This window comes from Equus przewalskii, chromosome 4 (assembly GCF_037783145.1).
Source record: "Equus przewalskii isolate Varuska chromosome 4, EquPr2, whole genome shotgun sequence".
NCBI classification, from domain to species: domain Eukaryota; kingdom Metazoa; phylum Chordata; class Mammalia; order Perissodactyla; family Equidae; genus Equus; species Equus przewalskii.
In genome coordinates, this window is record NC_091834.1 from 21673232 (window position 1) to 21699012 (window position 25781).

Here is a 25781-nt window from a genome sequence, read left to right on the forward strand (position 1 = left end):
AGTCTTAACGTCTTAATTGATGAGTCTTCTAGTCAATTACGAGGGTAATGAGGTAAAACTAGTTTGTGTGCAGCCACTTTCAGAGGCAGTGTATTATAAGCTACAAATACCAAGTAAAGGGAATTTTTAAAATGAGCACATTAGGGTACATATAACCAATGGTGTGATAGTCCCTTCAAGAGACTCACTGAAAAGTAAAAGATAAGGAATGGTAGCTGCTCGGAGGGGCTCTGCACGTGGCTCCCACGATGTCCAAGCCACCGGGCTTGGTTCTGCTTCTGCAACAGAGTTCAGCAGTGCTATGAAGCAGGTGCTCTCAGTCTTGAGCATCCTTTGTACATTTTCCCAGCATTGAGGCTGTGCCCCGGATACATCCATGATGGATGAGGTCACTTCTAGGCAGACGAGATGGTCTCTAGCATGTGTCCAGACAGTGCATCAAGACAGTCCGCTCCAGCTGTGTGCACAAACGGCTGGGCCTGAAGGGGAGAGTTATGTGGCCTGAAGGGACACAGTTGTCCTCATTTATACTCCTGCTAGTGAAGGGTTGTAAGCCAGGAAGCCATCACCTTCCTGGGATGATGTTACAATTCCTCTGCTTCTCCTGACTGCAATGACTTTGTACTATTTCCTGAAAAAAGAGCGTTTAGTGATTTACCCAGGAGTTGTTGAGGCCACACTTTCCCATCAACCAATACAGTGCTTAGCAGAGGAGATCTGATTATTCAAATAATGATAGTAAACTAATTCTTTAAATTTCGTTTTTGAAATGTTTGTATCCTCTTCCTCACTTTTTTCCCCAAAGACAGATTGTGTGAATGGCATGATTAAGAATTGATTCTGCAGCTTTACATTTGTGAAAACATTTTTTTAAAAGGCTGAAGTATGTAAAAGCAAATTTAGCATGGAATATAGAACCAGAAAATATATTAGTAGAGTGATCTCATGGAGGGCATTTACATACTCTATTCAATCAGACATGGATTTATATTCTATAAGAACCTCTGATTTTTCAGTTCTTCTGGGTATATATTAACAATACGTGCCCCAATTTACTCCATCTTATAACAAGACTTTTTCTAAAAGCATGTGATAAATACTTGTGTTTTCTTTAATGCTGTGGCTGACGATTTGGGGGACCTGATAGAAGTTTAATATTAAATTACTCAAAATGTAAGTACTGATAACAACAGATTTAAAAAGAATTCAGACCAGTTTGTAAAACTATAAATCTACAAAAGTATAAATTTATTAGTTTTTATATTTATCTGCAGTAGTACAGATGAGAATCTTTGAAGAATATGAATCAAATTCTAGTTTTATGATTTGTTCCCACACATCTTGAATGGTGTCAGTTAGGTTGCTATAACAAAATGCTATAGGCTAGGTGTCTTATAAAAAACAGAAACGTATTTCTGGAGACTAGAAGTCCAATATCAGGGCATCAGCAATTCGATGTCTGGTGAGACCTGCCTCCTTGTTTATAGACGACCATCTTTTTGCTGTGTCTTCACGTAGCAGAAGAATGAGTGCTCTCTGGCGTCTCTCATAAGGGCACTAATCCCCTTAATGAGGGCTCCACACTCTTGACCTAATTGCCTCTCAAAGGCCCACTTCCAAATATCATCACATTGGGCTGTAAGAGTTAGCATATGAATTTGGGGGAGAAACAAATATTCAGTCTGTAGCAGACGGTTCGCTAAGGGGGAAATCTTTGCTAGAGGACGTGGGATTATTCCCCCCAAAAACCACTGAAATGGCGCATTTTCTTATAGGCTGCGGAATTTGAGAGATGTTCAGGGCTTGGTGTATATTAGGGAAAGAGAGATAATCATAATTACTATTTATTAAGAGGCTGTTGAAGGTAGGGCATTTGTCGTCTTAAATTTTCATAATAACCTTATGAATGTCACCAGGTTAGTATTATGTATGTAAATATAAATAATGCCTCAAAGCAATTCAAGGGAGCCTCCCCACAACCTTTTACCTAAACCCTAACAAATAAATGAGCTAGGATCAAAATAGTGGCATACCTGGGCTTACATACACCACAGCAGATCTGGGGGTAAGGCTCAATTTTGTATTCTAACTGCTCCTGTTGGCTGGAGGATTATATGTGAGCTTCATACATTTATATGTAGTATTTATTTTAAATATGACTGTCTCTGTCTCTCTCTCTCATTTTTTACACACACATACACATACATATATACCATTTTATAAATATATATGTCTCTTACTCCATTTAGTCTTTACTAAGAAATGTATGATTTATTAGTATTATTATTGCAATCAATTCAACATTGATTCATTTACCAAAAGTACATTGAGAATCTTTTCGGCAGGCCCAGCCCCATTCCAGCTGAGGGCTGCACAAGCATTGTCCTCCATGGCGGCTGTCTCGGAAAGCACTCAGGACACCTGAACACTGCCCAGAAACAAGCATCCCTGGAGGCCCTGAGACTGCAGAGGACACCAGGGCAGAGGTAGTAGGGAATTTAACTTGGATTATCCAACACCGAGGCTTCTCTTAGATAATGCCCCCATGTCACCAAAACAAGCAAGGTCAGAATAATAGAAACACAAGAATGAATAAAACATTGGCATATGTTTTGTGCCAAATATTCAAAGTTCAACACGTGTTTTACCTTGTTCTAGTTCTGAAGACCCCTTTGACCATCACCTGACTAACAGGCATTTCAAGCAGATTTGTTTTTCTAGTTAGGTAACTACTCCCTGTGTCTTGCTTGAGTTTCCGGAACCATCTTCTCTTCCTGATACTTCACTTTTGGAGATATGAACAATGCCAGCAGAGTGTCCTGAGATCTTTAGTTATCAACTTCAAACTCTCAAGAAAGTCCACGTCTTCTCATATTTGACAATTATAATAAAAGTTTGTCTTCTGCTTTAAGTATAAGAAAACGAGCAGGATCATAAGGAGACATTTAAGTATCAAAAAAGAAATGTAAATGACTCATAAGCGTATGAAAAGTATTAGAAGTCAAAGAAATGCAAATTAATCATTGAGTTCTCATATTTTATCAAACTGACATAGTTTTTAAAAAAAAAAGGAAAGTTGGGGCTGGCCCTGTGGCCCAGTGGTTAAGTTTGTGCGCTCCACTGCAGGCGGCCCAGTGTTCCAGTGTTTCATTGGTTCGAATGCTGGGCGCGGACAGGGCACTGCTCATCAAACCATGCTGCGGTGGCGTCCCACATGCCACAACTAGAAGGACCCACAACGAAGAATATACAACTATGTACTGGGGGGGCTTTGGGGAGAAAAAGGAAAAAAATTAAATCTTTAAAAAAGAAATTAAAAAAAAAATGGAAAATCTTTTCTGATCTATGTATGTGTTGTGCTCTTCCTAGTCAGAGCTCTGCACACCTGGTCCCTCTCTCTGGAGCACGATTTACTCACTGTGCCTCCTGCACTTGGTTCATGCCCATTAACACTGAAATCTCATTAGGTGACATTCGCACTTTGCCCATCTCGAGTGAGTTCTCTTGGTATGCTTTATAAGATCCTTTATATTGTCTCCTGTCTTATTTCTCAGAATAGTAGTTAAATGCATAATAGAATGATTATCTTTGTTGCTTTTATTCTTGATCATGAGTTGATGGATAGCTAATTGTCACATCATTCTGGAGTGATCTATCCTTTCCCCATGAATCTGAAAAGCCCTTTCTGTCATCTATCAGGTTTCCATACAAGCAGGCATGGGCCAATTTCTGAGCTTTTTATTTTCTTTCAATTGTCTATTTGTCTATCCCTGCAACTATACCAAGTTTTAAAAACATAATTTATAGTTATGTTCACTATGTGTAAAGGTGAATTTCTCCATTTTTACTTCTGGAAAAATTTCAGTCCTTATCTCTTTGCCCCGCCCCCCCAGATCTCTGTGTCGTTTTTGCAGGAATCTCACAGGCGAGATGTTAAGTTTTGTATTCCACCTGCTTTGTTTCAATGCCTTGTCTTTATGTGCTACATTGTGGCACTTGTTCTTATTATATCTACCACGGAGCTCATTGATTTTCTCTTTAAATGTATGTCTTCTGCTGTTTAACAAGTTCACTTGGAATATCTTGTCAATTTTCACATTTTCTATTTCTATACACTTAATTGGGTAATTTTTCAATTTTCCTGGACATTTTTATTATCTGTTATTACTTATGGTTTTCATTTATTCTTTTATTTTCAAAAACATATTATGCATCTATTTATTATTCTCTATCTCATAATTCCAAAATCTGTGGTCATTAAAAAAGCCTGATTTTCCTGACTGTGCTGACCCACACTACTTTCTTCATAATACTTGATTTGAATTATGGATTGGTATGCTGGATTCTTTTTATGCTAAAATAGTCTGAGGAATGCCTTCTGCCAGTCACATTTGGAAAGTACTCATTTGGGACGATTTTCCATCAAAGTATTTATTTTTTTTTGTTTGGTTGTTGCTTGTTTGCTTGTGTAAGACCATGCAAGCATTGTGGATTCAGGCTCCAAAGACACCTGCGAGATGACTCGAGCGTGCTTTCAGCAGATTGAGAAACCCCTTCCCTCCAGAGCCAATGCTGAGATGGGTAAGTTTCCAAGTGTCCTTTATGTCTCTCTTTAGGGGATTGATGCTATTTCCATTATTACTACTATTATTATTATTATTTGTATTTCAAGTCTCACCGAGGGCATGGCTCACTCCAAGATGGCAGCTTTACATGGAATCCCAGATACAAAGTCCATCAAAATTAGAGTGGCCATGAATCATGGTTTACCTTTGTTGTGCCAGATTCCATAGGGTTTAGAATTTGTTCTGGATTTTTAATCTTTGTAAATAAAATATTTTTATTATGTGTCAAATTCAGCTTCAGCCATGGTCTGGTTGACTAGTGTGTGAGAGAACATTTGCGACCAGCAGGATGATACTTTTAATACCAGATTATGTCTGAAAAATGAGCAGTGATGACCCTTCTTACTTCTCCACCTATTTCAAGACCCAATATAGCTAACATACCTCTTTTAAGAACAGCATGCTCAGACATTTATGGTGAAACAAAGTGTGCTCAGGCACAAGCAGAGGGAAAGCTGGCATCTAATTTGACATGACTACTTCACCAGCAAGCAAATGGCCAGTTCTGTCCTGCCCTGTGCAATATTCTTCTAGATTAATTTTGCGGATTTTAATTTGAAGTTTTTTTGAGCATGTAAGAAGAGAAAAATAGAGCCTGTTATTATGTAAGCTCCAATATTAGAAAAAAAATGCAAAGACAAGTAACTACTTTATATCAGTGTCATCAGTTGCTTTAAAGAGAAAATCAGTTAATTTCAATAATAGTTTGAATTTTTTTCAGGCAACTTATGGAATCAAGAGAAAGCTTTTGAACATTCATTCTTTCAAAGGTGAAATAATTAATACTACTGTGAATGTTAATGTAAATTCAGATCAAAAGCTCAATACTTAAATATATATATATATATATTTTTTTTTTTGCAGTGGTATACAAGTCCAAATGTAGATTTTCGTGGTTCACAACATCATGAAAAACACAGTATTCTTACTATATTAAGAAACTTTTTGTTCAGAAATGCACTTGAGTTGATTGTTATAAAAATACAATTCATGTTATGTTCAAATCAGCTACACTATACTATCAATAGAAAGAAAATCTATGGTTGTTACAAATACTATACACACACACACCCCCTCACACACATTTATTGTAGTTTAACTAAACAACTACCAAATGGATATAACGAAGCTGATGCTAAATCATGTAAATGATAAAGAGACAATATAATATCTATTTATATATATCTGTGCATGTGTATGTCAGTGTGGCAGAATACACTCCCTTTGCTGCCTATCAATAAATCAATTAGAAAGTTATGTGACTTTTGAAGAACTCTTTTCAATATCAACCTAAGTGTCTACAGTTGCATTGAACTACATTTAATAAAAGAGTCCTCCAAAATTTGGTTGCATATTGCATAAATTCTGTTGGAAAACTGTAATAAAACTATGTGATGATCAAAGCTCCATACATTTTCAGCTTTAAAAAAGTGTTAATAATGAAAATAAATCCTACAAGGAGGAAGACACAACAATCTACCTCAAATAAAGCAAAGGAGGAGCTAAAAAATGCAAATAACAATAACTCAGGTGATAGTCAAGAGTTCGTATTCTTTACTAACACTTTGGAATGCCTCCATCTGCAGAAAGGGTCTTCTGAGGGAATGCCAATGTTTAATTCCATAATTTGTATTCTGTAAGCAATTAAAATGAAGGTGAGAGAGTCTCTGATGTCATGGAACCTAAATTTGGTGAAACACTCAAAAGAAGAGCAAATTGGTAAGATACGTGATGAATTTTGTTGTGTAACACTATTTGTGAACGAGGGGTTCTCTGGAAGGGGACAAATTGAAAACATCCGTGAAAGCATTCAGGCTGAAATATTTACACATTTCAATCAGAACAACATTCAGAAGTTCTCCCCTTGGCAGATTTTTCCCCTGAGCCCACCAGTTGTCTCAGCATCTGTAAAAGGAGCATTTTTCTGTGGTCTACTGAGGAGAGTCAATGAAGCTGTCCAAGTTTCCCGATTTATCTACCACAAACTGTGACCCCAAAGAAGATTTCAGGTAATTTTCTGAAAACAGATTAAAAATATTGAGAACATATTTTAGGCATTACAATCTGTCTTCAGAAATATATCCATGGACTACAATTAGACACGTTTGGCTAAGGAGCTGAAGATCAGGTTTGTTTGCTGAAATAGTTGTGGAAGTTCAACTGTGCCATCAAAGATAAGCAAAAACAAATGGTGTGGATGAAAAGGAGAAGATGTGTTCAATGTAGACACTAGACGGTAAATGTGGACAGTCAGTGAGGTAGCGATCCATGAGGCATGCTGACATATTCAGATAAATTAAGTGGAACAGACGTGTTTGGAGCAGAGGAAGGAAGAGAACACAGAAGAGTCACATTTGTGGGACGTTGAATGTTTATGAGGCCCTCAGTGTCCACAGGGTCCTAAGTTGGACACTCATTCGTGATACCTCTCTGGGCCAAAATGTTTTCTGTCCAAGAAACACAGAAAAAATCCATACCTGCTCCTAAAGTTAAGCAGAAAGCCACATATGACCAACTCTACTATCCCCTCCCTCTCTCTTTCCATCTGCAGAGCTGTTTCTCATCCTCAGTTCTGATTCTTGTAGCTACAATGACAGCAGGGACAGCTACAAGAGTGACAATGTGTGGGGCAACAAACGTGTGCTCCAGCAGTTAGAGTGCACGCCTTCCATCCCAGTGCTTCTCCTACAGCAAGATCATGTGGGAACCTCCCTGGGGCACACCAGGACTGAAGGGCAGGAGAAGGAAGAAAGAATGAAAAGAAATCCTGGAAAACTGCTTATTTAAAAGAGGCCAAGTCAACCTGGACAAGACTAAGATTTAATTTAGAAATGACTAAATTAGCTTGAAGAAAATGAGGCATTTTTACTATTGAGAAGTTATAGGAGCTCATAAGAAACTTGAACTTAGTTACGGAATCATGTTCTATATCTCTGCATATTGAGGTTCTGAACGTGAATTTAAATTCTACACTGCATGTGTGTGAAAATATACAAAAATTATTAAAACTTTTTTCATAGTGGTGGGATTCCAGGTAAATTTTGCTTTGTATTTGGCATAGTTACTATATCTACAATGTATCTACAAATTATCTACAATGCAAATGTATAAAATTTGGAGCTATAAAAAAGTAAATGCTATTCTTAAAAATTTGACAAAAGCCTTGGCCCCATGTGGCATAACAAGCCCACAGAAGTAGTACACATGGTCAGTTTTACTGGAACATGTGAGTTTCTGAGTCAAAAACTCCCAGTCATGATTTGATCCATCTCTGGGCTGACTCTTTCTGTCACTTGCCTCCTTGTTTCCTGGCTTCTCTTCTCCTTGCTTGCCCGTTCAGTTTTGTGACATATTTGTATTTGATTGATAGTCCTATACAAAAGGTCTGATTGAAAGTCTCAGTAATATATAGGACCTGGATGGCGGGTGCCAGGGACAGCAACCAAACACACAGTGAGGAACTGGAATCAGAAATCATCAGGCAAGTGAAGAGAGCCAGGCTGTGGCAGAGGTCAGAGGGAACACTCCTTTCTGATGGTCTGGTGGCCCCTTCAGAGCTGTGCCAAAGTTTGTTTGGTTTTCCACTAGGATCCTCTTCATGAGATGTGATTGTTTTTCTTGTGTATTAATTAGCTTTCCTTTTCTAGTTATGCTTCCTAAGTTACAAAGACATTGATCCCCAATTCATTCTGTGTAACCGAGTGGAAAATCACAGCCTAGCAATTTGTCAGGCCTTTTATGTGTTTCATGTTTGTATCTTAGCGTTTGCTGGATCCAGACGAATAGATGGCTTTGCACCTCTCAAAAGAAATAACAATGTCAACTTCACACTTGTTTTATGATGGAAAATCTTTGCCATCATAGTTTTCACATGAAAGATATATTTGTCACTTCCCAAATGTCAAGTCTAATAGAACGGGGATATAAGTGATACATTTCTTTGCAGCCATCAACCCTTTAAGGTTATGACATGCTGTGACATACCTATTTGTCATGATAAAGTAAGCACTTTTACCGATGTCTTGAATTTTTGATATTTTCAAGTACTGAAAATCCTCTGGGTTTAAACTGAATTGTACACATTTTTATACTATAGCATGTATTATGTCAGGACACATGTATAATCAATTAATTTGCTACCAGTCATACACGTGCATTAAATATTTCCATGTAAGAGTGAGATTTATCAAATCTTTATTCTTTAAGTGAAAGTAAAAGTAAACTTTCACAAATAACCAAAATGAAGAAATATAATCTAATAGAGAGAGCCCAAAATGGCAGCCACAGCTCTTTTTTGAAAACACAGCTAGCAAAAACTTTGGGTTCTGTACATAGTAAATCAAATGTATATAAAACATGGTACACTTGTTTAAATAAACAAAAGCACAAATTAATTGAGCATTAAAAGTTTACAGAATCAAAGTAGTGAATATGGAAATGTCATGACTCGACCAGTGCTTTGCCATGAAATGAATATTTGAAGAAATTCAAGGCATAACAACCTCTGCTTATTTTTTCTATCCCCATCCTACTCTCTTCATTCATAAAATAAATAAATTATCATTAGTCACTGTTGATCACTTCTTACTTTTCTAAATAATCTTATTGTTGATAAAAATAACAGCAGTTGTCTTTAACATATGCAGTCATATCACAAGGACGAGAATATTTATATTTCATCCTTTGCTTTGCCTGTGACACTTAAATGGATTTAAGTTTGTTTCTGCAAGTTGTCCCAAATATACATGAGATAATAAAGCAGATATTCTTTATGGATATCATTTTTATCAGAATTTCAAATATAACTTTACTTAAAATGTATAAGAAAAGAATCATGTCTCATCCAGGGCCCCTGTGACCTAGCACTGCTGCTACCAGCGGTCACATTTCCTGCCCGGCTCCTAGTGCCTGCCAGCAAGCACATGGAATCTCTTCTGCACTAAAAACCCTGCAAGGTTGGAAAGGTAACTTGGTGCAGCTACTACAGAAAATAGCATGGAGGCTTCTCAAAAAATTAAAAGTAGAACTCCCATACTGATCCAGCAATCCCACTTCTGGGTACATATCTAAAGAAGCTGAAATCAGGAGCTTGCCTCCTAGGTTGCTTGCAACATTACTCGCTTTAGCCAAGACACAGAAATAACCTAAAAGGCTATCTAAAGATAAACGGATAAAGAAAATGTAGTATGTACATACAATCAGATATTATTCAGCCTTAAAAAAGAAGGAAATCTTTTTTTTTCCATTTGCAACACATGGATGAACCTGGAGAACATTATTCTGAGCAAAATAAGCAAGACATAGAAAGAAAAATACTGCTTATCTCACTTATATGAAGAACCAAAAAAGGTCAAACTAATAGAAGCAGAGAGTAGAATTGTGGCTGGCAGGGTCTAGGGCAAAGGGGAAACAAGGAAATGTATTAGCCAAAGTATACAAAGTTTCAGTTATACAAAACAAATAAATCCTAGAAATCTACTGTGCAGCAAAGAGCCCTCACTTAACAATGCTGTATTGCAGACTTGAAAATTTTCCAAGAGAGTAGATCTCATGCTAAGCATTCTTATTGCAATAAAAATAATAATAGTAAATAAAAAGGGAGGAGGAAACATTTAGAAATGCATGATATATTTATGGTATAGATTGTGGTGATGGGTTCACAGGTGTACACTTATCTCCAAATCCGTTAAGTTGTACATGTTACATATATACAACTTCTTGTATGTCAATCATACCTCAGTCAAGTGGTTAAAAAAACAGTCTGCGAACCAGGCCTGATGGCCTAGCAGTTAAAGCTCGGTGTGCTCTGCTTCGGTGGCGCGGGTTTGGTTCCCAGCCACAGAACCACGCCGCTTGTCTGTCAGTAGCTGTGCTGTGGCAGTGGCTCACATAGAAGAACACGAAAATCTTACAACTAAAGCACACAACTATGTACTAGGGCTTTGGGGAGAAAAAAGTAAAATAAAAAAGAGGAAGATTAGCAACAGATGCTAGCTCAGAGCAAATCTTTCCCAGAAAAACAACAACGACCAACAAAAAATTCTGCAATGTAGATATCATTATCTTCCTTATACACTTGAACTTACACAGAGATGTGAATAACCATTGAAATATAGTGAATGTTTATGCCTCAGCTGTAACCTGAGAGCCCTATTTTCATAGCAGCAGAAAGTCCCTCTCCTCTGCACTCTCTGCTTAGGAATGTCCAACTGATAGCTGTTTTTATGGACAATGTGTGATTACGATGCTTAGAAGGTTTTTAGAAGGGGAGCTTTGGTTTAAAAGACTAGTTTGAGAGTCATATACGCATATATATATTAAATAAATATACAGTGTAATAAATATTGTTCATGTATAAATGAGGTTAAATACAAATAAATTATACTGTGATTCAGGTTAAAGACGTGAATCGTTGAAATGCTGCCTAGTTGCAGCATTGTTATCTGCTGCTCCTGCAGTCTTCTGCTGTTCGTGTTGTAGGAGTGGTGTTTATTCATGACATTGAGGTTGCCAGAGTGAACTGCCTTCTTTGAGCCATCCTCAGTTAGATGAACTTTTGTATTAGGTCTACTTTTCCTTTCTACCCTCCATCTCATAAGGTTTCTTACTTTGAGGTAAATTCGATGTTCTGATCACTGAGGTGTCCTGGCACAGTGAGGGCCCTCAGTAAACATCTACAAATGAATAAAAGCTGTTGATTAGTGATAAAAGTGACATAAATCAATAAATAGATTGTTTTGCTTGCTTGAGGCACTTTTAAATTAATTGCAAGTACAAAACGTTACATTTCCACTGAAATAATGACGATAGTTTTAGTGCTTATGCATTACCAGGTGCCAGGTATTGTGCCTGCTATTTTCCACACAGTATATCATTTAATCCACACCCAACCTCAAGTGATGGGGCCTTGTTATCCACCCTACACAGGTGAGAATGCAGGCTGGCTCAGCTGGGTCACACAACTTGCTCAAGGTTGAAAGCTAGCGAGTGTCAGGATTTGCACCCAGAATCCAGGCTCCACGTAGGTGCCTGAACCATAAGATGATGTTACCCCTTCCTGTTGCCACGTGTCCTATAGTGATAGTTGCTATAACTTCATAGTTACTGTAGGAGATCACCACATTGGTCATCATAAGGGCCACTGAGAACACTCTGCTTTTATTTTCTTCTCTACTTGAGTGGAATGTTTTATCTTTGTTCTGGCAAAATCTGGTTTTTCCTCATGTGAATTTCACTTATAAGGCTTTGTAATTGTGCTATGTTTTTTCAATGCAGCATTTTGCTTGTACTAAGTTGTTTATTATTTGTTATAGCTGGAAAACTATAGGCCTTCTGTCAAACATAAGATTTTAAAGGGATTGTAACATTTAATTATGCCTTCTTTCAGATATGTTAGATTTATTTTTGCTTTTTCACCTCTCAAATCTAATGGGATAATACATAGGAAAATATTTATAAATAATTGCTTTACATTCTACCTCTCAATCACACAGTAATGGGGAAGCTGAGATTGAACTCATAGACTGCATCTTCTCAGGGAACAGCAAGGGCTGAGTGGCGATGCAGGACACAGATGTTATCCACACAACTGGACAGATCTACTTTTCACTAGTAGGTGTTGATACTGGATTGATAAGTTTAAATAGAGTCTCTCTAAAAGTCCACCATCCTGAAAGCTAACGCTCTCTTCCTATTTGTAGATATTCCTTGGTAACTTCTTCCCTGTATTATGATTTCCATAGCAAGCATGACAGCAGATGTTAGAAAACATTAGTTCTTTGAATTTTCATGTACTATGTCTATACAATCATAGCTTACTTTATTTGAGAATTTTCATCCTGAAAAATAGATGTTAATTTAACTTTAGAAAGTTAAGAAATTTTCCAAGTTCATAGCACTATTTGAAGCTACACATCAATGAATATTTTAGAACTAATATGATGACTTTATCATTTATATGATTAAAAATTATTCTTCTATACACAATTGTTTAAACTTTCTGCTTTATCTTTTTTCTTTTTTAATAAGAAGCAGTTTCAGCTCACAGGTTTACCTTCCTGTTTTCAGTACTTTCATTAAAATAACTCAAATATAGGGTCCAGACTCTTAGGGTAGTGGTTAAGTTCACACGCTCTGCTTCACCAGCCTGGGGTTCCCCAGGGTGCGGATCCCGGGCAAGGATCTAACAGAACTCATCAAGCCATGCTGTGGCCGCATCCTACATAAAATAGAGGAAAACTGACACAGATGTTACCCTCGTGGCAATCTTCCTCACAATAAATAAATAAATAACCCAATCATATATATATATATAGATATATATTTAAATCCTAAAGGAGTTTTGGAAAACACAGAAGGTTGTCATCCGTAACCCAAATCTTTGAGGCATTTTTTGATGAGTAGAAGATAGGCTTTTATTCATAGAAAAAGCCAACTCATTTAAACAATTTGAGATTCCACGCAGGTAAAGGATATGTTTGCCTGGAAAATAAGTGCTTGGGTTTCCTAGCACCCATAAGATCGCAGGAACATTAATGGAAGGACATTGAGACTGATCCAGTGCCCCATATGGGCAGACTGAGAGCAGCATCCGTGCCCGAGCTTCGCAAAGCTCATGAGTGATTATTGCCTTTATAATCTTCGATCAGAGCACAGAGACGTAGAGAGAAAGGAGCTGCGTCTCACTTCATTTCAAGCTGCCACAACAAACACAGGTGTTCAGGAGGAAAAACATATTTAAAGTCATAAATACCTCTCAAAGATGAAAGATCCTCTTCAAGTAGCCAGTTCAAGGTAACCTCACGGTTTCTGCTGATTAGTGATGTTTCTGACATGATGACTAAATGGTGTTTTTTCTGCTGAGTGCATCAGAGTGATTTAGATACGAAAATGTGGTCCTGGAGGCGCGAGCTAATTTCTATAGCATAATAGAAGATGAAGAATTTGGAGTGGAGATGGTAGGCCAACCTAGGAGGCAGAGAAGAAGAAGGAAAAATCAGAGAAGAGAGAAGCAGGCAACGGAAGCTGTCAACATGCTAAGACCTTGGTGGAGCTGCACCTCAGCTAGCACAACAGTGACAACTCCTGGGTCCCAGGTGGTGAAAGGGCTGTGAAGGGAGAGAAGTGTGATGTACGTTGTTTTTCTTGCTACTGTATAAGTTCATACCAAGCACTGAAACCTTCAACAAAAACTGCTACTTTCTCAAATGCTTAGTTTGTGTGTGTTTATGGTGCTGTATATTGCTTGCTTATTTTTTCCCTTTAATGAAATCAAGGAAAGGGGCCTTGGTCCCTTACCTAGGCCCTGGGTGCAGGAAGCAAGATTGAAAGTGCTACACACTGAAATGATCCAAACCTCAATTAGGCAGAAGCAGGAGCCAGGAGATGAGCCTTCTGGAACGCAAGGAGATCACCAAGTTTTAGCAAATCATCAAATAGAGATTGAAGCAATATTTTCTAGACATTGAATGGCAAGGCATCTCAGAGACATTTGGGCTACCTGGAGCAGGGCAAATATGAGTCAGCATAATAGAAAAATTAAAAAAAGACACACTCTGACTTTCCAGGAAGCCTTTTCCTGTAGTCCACTAACAGGTATTCATCTTTATAGAAGCTATCCAACCCCAAAGTTCATTGGAAAACTTAGGTCACAGGTAGATAGGTCATGTTTAAATAATTCAGAGGACATGGCGAACACCTTCAGAGTCAGGAGTTTGTACACACAGAGGTCCACTGTTTTGTCTTGCAGCCCAGAATTCAGGTGGTGCAGACTGTAGGGACGGATGGTGGGAACTTTCTCCCAAGTTTCTACACTGGTAAGCCCTCCCCAGAATGGACCCCACCCTCCACCCTTCTGTTGGCTCCCCGTTCGGGGATCATGCAGTGAAGCTGTCCTGGGAGCCCCAGCCTCCCTCTTGCAGCACCTGGGTGAAGCCCATCCCTTTGGGGTGGGAGTATACCCAATTTATTGTTTATTTATTTAAAGGCTAAGAATGGCTCTTTTGGGACTTATTTAACTTTTTCTGCTGCTGGCTCCTTCTCCTACAAAACCTAGGTAGCAATGTATGTAATAGCCCCACATATATGTGTAATAACCCCCTAAAAATAAAATATACAGTAAATCTGCTGATTTCCTCTTTCTTTCTTCCCTCCTTTCCTCTCTGCCGAGATACTTAATAAACCATCCGACCTTGAAGTGAGCTTACCACACTGGTGGCTTAATGGTAGAAGTTTCTTATACGGGGGGATACGAGAACAAATATGTAGAAGAAAATACTTGCAAAACACATATCTGGTATAGGGCTCGTGTACAAACTATACAAAGACCTCTTAAACCTCAACAGTAAGAAATCAAACAACTCAATTAAAACGTAGGCAAAAGATCTGAACATTTACCTCAACAAAGAAGATTTAGAAGCTGTCATATATGAAAAGATGCTCAACATCATTTCTCATTAGGGAAATCAAATTAAACTACATTGCAATATCACTACACATCTATTTGGATGGTTAAAATAGTTGTGTGTGGGGAGACCCCTGAAGTACCAGTTCCTGGCAAGGAGGTAAAGTGATAGGAGCTCTCATTCATTGCTGGCCTGAATGCAAAATGGTATGGCCATTTTGGAAGACAGTTTGGTAGTTCCTTACAAAACTAAACATAGCCTTACCACTCAATCCAGCAATTGTGTTTCCAGGTGTTTACCCAATTGATTTGAAAACGTATGCCCACACAAAAACCTGATGTGAATGTTTATAGCAGCTTTTTTCATAATCACCAAAAACTGGTAGCAACCAAGATATCCTCCTGTAGGTGAATGGATAAACTGTGGTACATTGATACAGGGAGAAATTACTCAGCAATAAAGAAGAATGAGCTAGCAAGCCAAGAAAGACATGGATGAATTGTAAAAGCATATTGCTAAGTGAAAGAAATTAGTCTTCAAAGGTTAATCACTGTGTGATTCCATTTGTGACATTCTGGAAAAGGCAAAATATAAAAACGGTAAATAGATGTGTGGTTTCTGGGGGTCCAGGGCAGGGAAGTGGGTGAATAGGTGAAGTGCACAGGATTTTTTATGGTGGAGAAACTATTCTGTATCATACTTTAATGATGGATGCATGACACTGTGCATTTGTCAAAGCCCATCGAACTTCAATAGCACAAAGAATAAACCTTAATATATGCAAATTTTAAAAAAGCATTTAGGAGGATGAGGGATCCCCAGGTGGAATGCAGAATGTGACAATATAATTTAACTGTATTAGAGATGTATGATAAAAACCTCACTCATGCGGGGAGGGAGGAGACATGCTAACTAAAGCAATTTTGGAAGTGAATAGAGTCTGTAAGCTAAAGACAAGAGGAATTTACATAAGCACTGTACTTTTAATAGATAAAGCTGCTTCCCATGAAGGTGTGAGTTAACAATTCTGAAACCACTGTACACGTATACTGGAATTGAACAATCAATTAAACAGATGGTGGGTGGTTGGGGTCAAAATTCTCACGTCCCTTTAGAGTGGGAAGTTATAGAGAAGTAAGAGTAGGAAGCCAAAAAGATCCGTGTGGTAATGGATTAGAATTGGAGACATCAGAACGAACTCAGGTTTAGCTCAATGTAGACACAGATGGTTATATAGAGCAATATTTATAGACATGGGTATATAAATGAGTTTCCTTATTTTCTCAGGGTTGAGGGCCTAGAAGCAATGACACCTCGGAAGCAACAGACCTGGCACCCAGACCTTCATTTCTAATACTGTGTTCCAATGAAAGGAACGAAGATCCTTGGAAAAATGGCGGATTCTAAGACTGGGGCAGGAAATATCCAAGATGAGATTGGAGCCGCTTATATAGTAGAAAATGAAGATGTACTCAAAAACAGAAAGCAAATCCCTACATCACTGGGGGTATAAGGATACATGAACCAACTGAAAGAGACCCCAGTGGCAGAAGCTGAAAAAATTTGAGCCAAAAAACTAATGTAGCATTGTATTATAACCCAATATATAAAATTAATATCCATAGGTCCATACTGAATAAATAAATGATTCTGTCACTAAATAATGGATCATGACAGATACATTTCTTGCTCAGGAATTCCAAATGATTTATATAGATAGATCACCTCCAAGCAGATGGAGTGTAACTCGCCACTCCTTTAGTCTGGGCTACACACAGTGACTTCTTTCCAAAGAGAGGAGAATGAAAAGGGAAGAAGAGAGTGACTTACAGCAAAGAAAACTGACAAACCAATAGTCATAAATATATGGTTAAAACCAACAGTCATAAATCAGGCTAATAGTATATAAACTTGATATGATGCCATAAAAGGATTTTTATCTCAGCAGTCTTTGCCAAAATTCATAACCTCAGTCTAATCATGAGAAAAGCATCAGGTAAATCCCCGTAGTGGACCATCCTACAAAACACCTGACCAGTGTTCTCCAAAACTGTCCAGGTCGTCAAAAAGAGGAAAATCTGAGAAACTGTCACAGCCAAGAGAAGCCTAAGGAGACATGATAAATAATAGTAATGTGGGGTCCTGGATGGGATCCAGGAACACAGAAAAAGGCTTTAGTTAAAAACTATGGAAAAATGAATAAAGTATGGATGGGATCCAGGAACACAGAAAAAGGCTTTAGTTAAAAACTATGGAAAAATGAATAAAGAATAACTTCTGAGGTAATGAAATATATTTGTTGGTTTGATGTAATAATGTGTCAATATTTTCTCACAGAAGTGAGATGTTAACAGAAGAAACTGGAGGTGGGGTGTATGGGAATTCTCTGTGCTGTCTTTGGACTTTTTCTGTAAATTTTAAACTATTCTAACATAAAAATATTAAAATATACAAAATAAATTATATTATTTTGCTTAACAATAGTATTTTATCATTATATATCTTTGGTTGTTCCTATACAGGCAACTGATAACAATTTTACTCCAAAACACAATGTATGAAAATGAGTTTATAAAGAAAAAACAGTAAACCTGTAAACATTTCATCCAAACATTCTCACAGCAGTTTTCTTTCAAAAAGGATCTTTTCTAAGCTCCCAGCTCTGGATTCCTCTCTCCACCTCCGGATTCAATTATTGTCTCAGTCACTCATCTTGCATTTTCACTTCACTGCTTCATGCATGACTTGTGTTCCCAAACAACAGTGTGTCCCGGCAGGCTGAGGGGGCCTTAGATTCCTTGCCATCCATTCAATACCTAGCTCAATTTTAAGCATACAGTAAGCCAGTGAATATTTAATGAATACACATATATTCCTTTCGAACTTCAGAGGATTTGTTGGTTTGTTTGGTTGTTTTTTTTAATCTGCAAGTTTCTTCTCCAAGAGTTTGGTCATAAGGCAGAGGGGATGCTCCATGCAGCACACAAATGGCATACTGCAGGGCCCGGTGTTTGAATAAGCTGAATGGCTAACATCGCGTCTACTGTATGTTTTTTCAGCAAAACTGCATAAAGCTAGTTTATGCTTAAGTCTCTTTTTTCTTTGACCATAAATCCAAAACAATGAACTTCAAATCAGTGACATCAACCAAGACACACCTCCTTTCTCATACAACCTGTGGAAAATAGCTTTCTTCCTTTCTTCCAGTGAAATACTGAGTTCTAAGTATACCTGTATTGTACCCATGGGAATGACCCTTGACCTTTCAGCAGCTGCATTAGACCCAAGCTGGTGTGTCTGCAGGAGTGGCCAAGAAGCTGTTTAGTGTGGCAACTACTGCTTTCTGAGGCCGTTTGTTTTGATGCATGCTTTTCCTTATCATACTTGCAGCTTCCAGAATGCTGCTCCTTATGGGTTTTCTGTCAAGGTTTTAAAATATGTACTATGGCTCTGCTAGAATATAACAATTTAAAGAGTAACCTATCCACTCCACACTGAAACATTCTAAATACAGGATTCAGGTCACGGGAAAGGAAGACTATTTTTTTATTCCATCATTTTTAAACATTGCCTTTACAAAGACATGCCAAGATTTTGGTTAATTCTATGCCTGTATCAAACGAGCAGAGAAGAGTATCCACATTTCTGGAATGTGTTTTAGTTAGACTGTTTATTACATGAGTGGTAATGAAACATTTAAATGGCAAAACTCTAGCATCTTATGTCTTGGAAAAAAGAGGGAAGGAGTATGACAGAATAAGTGTGTTTGATTTTGCAATTCAAGATGTATTCATAAATTTTTAGAAATGGTATAAAATTTTGAGCTAGAGATCTCCAAAGAGTTTGCATTACTTATACTAAAAGAAAGAATAGCTTAGAAAATGCAGCCAAATGCAGCTGCTATTGAGGATAAAAAAAATCCTATTAACAAGTAACTGCAGGTAGCTTCATTAAGAAAATAAACTACCTTAGATTATAGCATTTGCATGGATTTTTCTGATGCTGACTTGAAAATAAAAATGATTAGAACTATGATAATAAAATCCTAAAATTCAGGAACTATAATAATAAAATACTAAATCCAGTAATTAAGGTCTAGCAAATGACCACTTGCAGACACTTAGCCCTGATTTAAAATAATTTTTATGTTTAGCACATTTTTTCATTTAAATTCCAGTACATTTTTAGTTAATTTCTTGGATCTTCCAGGTAGACAATTGCATTTCTGAACTTATTCTTTTCTCATTTTTTTGCAATAGTCATACATCCTGTGTTCATTTCATATCTTATTGTCTATATATTCCAGAACCATTTAAAATAATAATGATGTTAACAACCATTAGTTATGTTAAATTTTAAAAGTATTATCTCCAAGATTTTGCCAAAAAATCATAAAGACTGGAGATACATATTCTTTGTTACAAAAGATAGTATCCTTTCATTCAACATTTGAAGCAAGGTTTTTGCTTATTGCTTTTTTAATCAGGAAGTGTATTTAATTACTTTGAATAACTTCTGAGGTAATGAAATATATTTGTTGGTTTGATGTATTATAGAAATAGATTCCGAAATATAATGTTAGCCTTGCATTCTTTGCCTAAATCCTACTTAGTCTGGTAGATTATTTTTTAATATACCATCAAATTTAATTTTCTTGTATTTTAATTTAGTTTTTTTTACAACTATAATCCTAATTGGGATTGGTTCATCATTTTCTATTTTTGTACTTTCTTGATCAGGTTTAAAATGAGCACTACTATATTATTAATATGCTGTTCTGGGTAAAACTAAAAGCCAAAATCAAAGCACCAAATTACATTTGCCTCAAATTTTATAGGTCTTAAGATCCTCTAATATTCAACAATTTTAGGATTGGGAAATATGAGAGCATGTCTCTTGCTGGGATCTGGGTAATATGAATACCTGCTTGATCCTACAAATACCTACATCAACCAAATCTCCCATTTATTATTTTTATTTTAAAATGTATATTGAGGTAGCCCCTGCATAGAGTACAACATCAAATATCACCAGATGAACTTGACATGAGAAGCAACACTCCTATTCTACCTCTTCCAAAATTTCTCCCACTCCCCAGAGGCAACACTTTTGAATTACGTAAATAATAACACTTTACCACTGTCCTGGAAATCCATTATCTCATTTCCCTTGCCTCACTTAATTTCAGGCTCTGCTTCTCTACCCATAGGGATGATCACTGGGGAGCTAGGACTGTGTTGGCAAGTGATGGGGCTGGACTGAAGCACTCCAGCACCACAGAAGTGTGATTGCTTGAGAGGGATCGGTTCATCTGTCTCAAACTGGATCAGAGTAGTTTTGGAGGCACTAATCTGACAGCTAGTAGAGAGAGAATCTCTCCTCTTCTGCCCTCATCAGCTACAAGGACCACATTACCTGAGCTGGCTCAGGGCTATTGTTCTAAACATAGAGAGAGCACAAGTGAGCAGGTGCAGGCACCACAGGAGCAAGCAGATCTAAGTCATGGGATCTCTGGGTTGGCTCTGCCCCCAGATGACATTCTGTGAGCATTTTGATACATGTGGACACAAAACTAGAAAGTCCATGGTCTTTTCAGTTATTTGAGCCAACAATTTTTGCATAAGCTAGTTTGTAATGGATTTCTCTTACTTGCAGCTGAAAAAATCCAGGAAAAGCAGAAACTGGAACTGCCACTGGATTTGCTAGTGACAGAAATACCGTTTGGAATTGACTTGACTGTGATAGAACACAAGGCAGAGAGGATTCTCTGAAGAGAATTAGCTGGTTAATCTGTTGCCTTTTGTGACTTGGGACTCAAGTCAGGGTCTACCAAAGCTGAAGCTTCAGGAATATAATAGGAGAAATATCAGGTTGCTGGAATAAGTTGGCTATTTGTTGCAGACTTGAATTGTATCCTGTAAGACAGTTGCAAGTTATAAGGAAAGCTGGGACATCTGGCAGAAGAAAGAGAAACATACAGCATTGTATATATTAATTTCTTCTACATGTAACCAGGAATCTAAGATACATCTTTGGTTATTACAGGAGCCAAAGTCTTGGCCTTCAGCTAGAGTTGGTGTAAGAAAAAGCAGAGAAGTAGGAAAGTAGAACACAGTGTCTTAGTGTCTTGTTGTGGCCCTGAGTGTAATCAGTGAACTCTGACTCCCAACAATGCCCATCCCACTGACCTCTAGGTATACCCTTTTTGGCCAGATAATGATAACCCCTGTTGGAAGTCCACTGCATGCATTCATCTTGGGGGAAAGGGGTCATGTTAGCCCTGGCTCCTTACTACGGTCTCTTTTTTCAGTAGACAAAATTGAGAGCTAGGTGAATCAACAGTGTCAAGATGTATTTGCTCAATAACTGAAACCAAAATGCCAAACACTCGATTCAATGGACCACAACTTGACAACCTGCTTGAATTTTCATTTTTCATGAACTCTAAAGAAAATAAATGTGTTTTCAGCATACCAGTACCAGAAAAATCCTATCCATTCCTGGTATATCTGGGCTTACAAATGCCCAGTCCTCACTTGTGGGCCCCTCAGGTAAACAACATGGAGTCACCATAAAATGCTCCTCTACTCTCTGAATTATCTGCAGATCTCCATTATCCACAATCTATTCATTTGGTCTTTCTCTTCCACATTGCTAAATTTGTTCATGTGCTTGATGGGCTTTGTTTATCTATATTTCAGAGTATACGTGGGAGTTCTTGGTTGTTTTGCTGCTGGGCGCATAGATTGTTTTCTGCTGGATCTTTCCCTGCATTGCGAAGGCTCACAGAGATCCTTATAGATGTGGGCAAGTCTTGTTTACTGGTTTTACTGTGACTTCCCAAAATATCACAAGAGAGAAAGTTTTATGCTGGAGAGCCCACTCACCTTCTAGCAGCTACATTTCTACCTGGATAGACCCCACTTCTTTAACATTGGAAGCTCATGGCTACTGGGCAGATGGCTCCCACTTTTCTGTACCCTCATTCATACATGCTGGACCATGTCTTTTGTTTGTTTGTTTGTGTGTTTCTGATTAGTATTATCTTTCAGCACATTTCCATTTTGGAAGACTGGGAGGATCCGTCCAGGGAGAGCGAACAACTGCCAACAGTTGCAACTGAATGGAGAATGCAGTTTTCCGGGAACAAGGAGGTCAGTATGTCTGGGGTTCTGAGTGTGAGGCAAAACATGGTGCATGATGAACCAGACAGGGAGAAAGAAAGGTGGACCCTAGACAATGTAGGGCTGTGTAGTCTAGGATAATGATATTGGTGTTTATCCTGTGAGCCTTAGAAAGTATTTCCTTATCAAAATTATTTACTAACTATATTATGCAGAATAGGATGATGAATGGAAAAGAGTTGGAGATCTACAAGATAATTCGTGACATTTATAATTCAAGATAATTCATTAATTGTTGTGGAGAAGATACAGATAAGTGGGAAAATTAGAGAGTATCTTGTAGTAGAATCAACAAGACTTCACAAAGCCTTGAATATTGAGAATTAAGGATGTGGATCCCCAGATTTCTACCTTGTTTAGGATGGATAGAGTGTCATAAACTGAGACTGGGAGCCTTGGAACAACACTATATTTACAAAGAGGGAAGAAAATCATGAGCTTAGTGTTGTATATGTTGAATTTGAAATGCCTTTGGGATACCTGGTTGGACATGCCAATATGCTGGGCTTGCATGGGGTAGCATCTCAGAGGAGAGGTCTGGCCTCGAGATAAAAAAACAGTGAGTCATCAGTATTTAGAGGAAAATTGAAGCAAGAGTGCAGAGTGCCAAAAAGCAAAGTAATTATTATTTTTGATTAGGTTTATCTACTACATGTGACCAGAAAGCCTAATGAAAAGTGGCTTAAACACAGAAGATTGCATTCTCTCATGTAAAATATGCTGTCAGCACTATAGTGCTGGTTAGCGCAGTCCCAGCCCCCATTCATCTCACTGTTTCATTGCATCTGTGTGGTCCAAAATGGGTGCTGGAGCTCTAGCCAGTAAATCTATATTCCAACCAGCAGGAGGAAGAAAATAAAGAAGTGTAGACCTCCTCTGTTAAGGCCACTTCAAAGAAGTTGCACATGGTATTGCCGTGTACCACATATTGGCCACGAGTTAGTCACATACCTAACTACGAGGAGGCTGGCAAATGTTTTCTTTTTTCTGGATTGCCACATGCAAAGATGGCATTTTGGGACTAAATTGCTGAGGGAAAATGGAAGAATATATATTGGAGGACATCAAGCAATCTTCACCACAGCAAATAACAAACTACTTTGAGTGGGTGCTTACTGGTTGCCATGTGGTCTCAAGTATTTGCTTGAATTAACTAGTTTAATCTTGACCACAACCCTTTGAGATAGATATGCTAATACTACTCTCATTTTAGGGAGGAGAAAGGGAGTGACATTGAGTAACCTGCCCCAAATTCAAGCAGTGCTGAGATCTCCTACTAAAATTCAAGTTTCAGAATAACCGCACAACCACTTCCCCAAACTGACAGGTATGGCTGAAAGTGAGGAATAAAGAAGGCTTCGTTAGATCACAGGGTCCCTCTATCCTGTCTTTAGCTGAGTTACCCACTTATCATTTTCACAAGTAATGGATACTTCTGAAGAAAAGAAAAATGAAAACTAACCCATAAATATAACTGGTTATGACTAAGATGGACAGACAGTTGCAGAATTTAAGAGGATTTCTTCTTTATACGACACTTGTAAAATTGATCTAGCATGAACATATGATGATTAGGACATTTTGAAGCCAAGGGGCCATACTCAACAGCTCTGCATCGATGAGAAAGACATATACAGTTCTGTCTGGCACTATTTCCTTCACTGACCTTTTTCTTTCTGCTGAGAAACTTCAAACCTCAGAACGCCTAAAACCAGAAAATAGAGGGGACTAGAATAGTGATGGTGTGTTATATCTTGGGAGGTAAATTCACTGGAAATAAAATGCTGGAAGAAGGAAGAGGAGGCCTGTATGAAGGCTTGCAGGGTTTTGTGCAGCACACCGGTATAACGTGTTGGGGAAACAGGCAGTCAGGGCGGGAGGATCAGTCCTGCTGAGTTCCATTGAATGAAAACCTGTTACACCTGGAGAGGAGAGCCAGGACTGGGCACACCAGACTTCCACGCAGGGCTGTGTCTGGCAAGGGGGATGGCACACTACAAGTGCACAGCCACATACTTCCTCTGTTGGAAATCTCCTTGTCTGGATAGACTCTTTCCAGGGATGGAATGTAAAAGTACCCAAATGGGATCCAGGAGAAAAACAACTATATATGTAAAAAAGGGACTTTATTTTAAACATTCAGGTTAGAATAATATCTTTGAAGATAAGTTTTAGAGGAATGAGAAGAAACTTTTAAGAAACTGTCATTCTCAAGAAAATGCAAGAAGATTTTAACTATGAAATAGGAACATAAAATTATAATGAGAGGATAAGGTGGAATGAAAATGAGGTGGAATGATATAGTTATCCTTTCAGAAAAAAATTCTGAGGAAGTAGCAGTGAAATATTAGACTTTAAAATCCACACTGTGACTGTGATGTCCATATTGACCTTGGGGAAGTCCTATCTATGATATGCAAGGACGGTGTTGAAAACCAGAGATACCAGAGAGTCAGTGGGTGGAGGATGGTGGTTGAACTCAAGAAGGAAAGATGACAGAGGGTTAGAATTTAAATAAGAGAGAGTGTGAGAAGGAAGGTTTGAGAGGTGAGTAGGTATGGATCTATATCACGATTTGATTAGTGATTTCATGGGGTTGCATTCACTTTGTAAAAACATGTCACATTGTGCATTTAAGGTTTGTGTACTTTAGATGTATTACACTTTGGTAAAATTTTATTAAAAAGTCACCATTACAGAAAAAATCTTCCTCTTTGGATCAATAGCAAAAACCCAAAGACATACATGAGAAAATCATTCCGGGGCTGAGAAAAAGGAAACACTTATCTCTCCCTTCTTCCCCAAGTAGCACGCAGATTAAAAAAACAGAATATTCAAGATAAAGATGTTGAATGGAGATCCTGATCCAGGTAGCTATGAGCGTGCTTTTAAGCATGAAATGCATCTTCTTTTAATAATAAAAATCTCTTAATGTGACAACATACAAAACTCTTAAGATGTATACTAAGTACATACTTTAAAAAATGTTTAAAAATCTTAACTGCTTTTGAAGAGTCAGCTGAGAAATATGATATTCTACATTTTATATGGCTTGAAAAGCGTATGCTAACATCTCTCACTCATTGGAACTGCATTAGTAATCATTACTGATGCTCTACAAGTAAATAAGTTTGAGAATTGGAAAAAGCATATTATTAGAATGATTCAAAATATTTAACTAGCCAGAAGGAAGAAGATGTATTGTCTCTACTTTCTATTTTTATCATAAGTATTGCAATCAATATAATTTTATATTTCTTCCAGCATATGCTTTACTGCATAGATAATTTCTGGTAGTAAAAATTATAAAATGCTCTATATTTTAATTTTCATATTTTATTAAAATATTTTACATTTTCTCCTTTTTACATCTGATAGAGAGGGTATTTTCACACTTGTATCAATAATTAATTGATCCTTTTAAAAAATAATTAAGGTAAGTTTGAGATAGAAAGTTCAAAAGTTACAGCAGAAACAGAGTTACGTCTTCCTTTTGTTCCTTGCTTTCATTTTCTATTTCGGAAGTTTGTAAGTTTCTTATTTATCTTGCATAGTAGAATGCATATAGG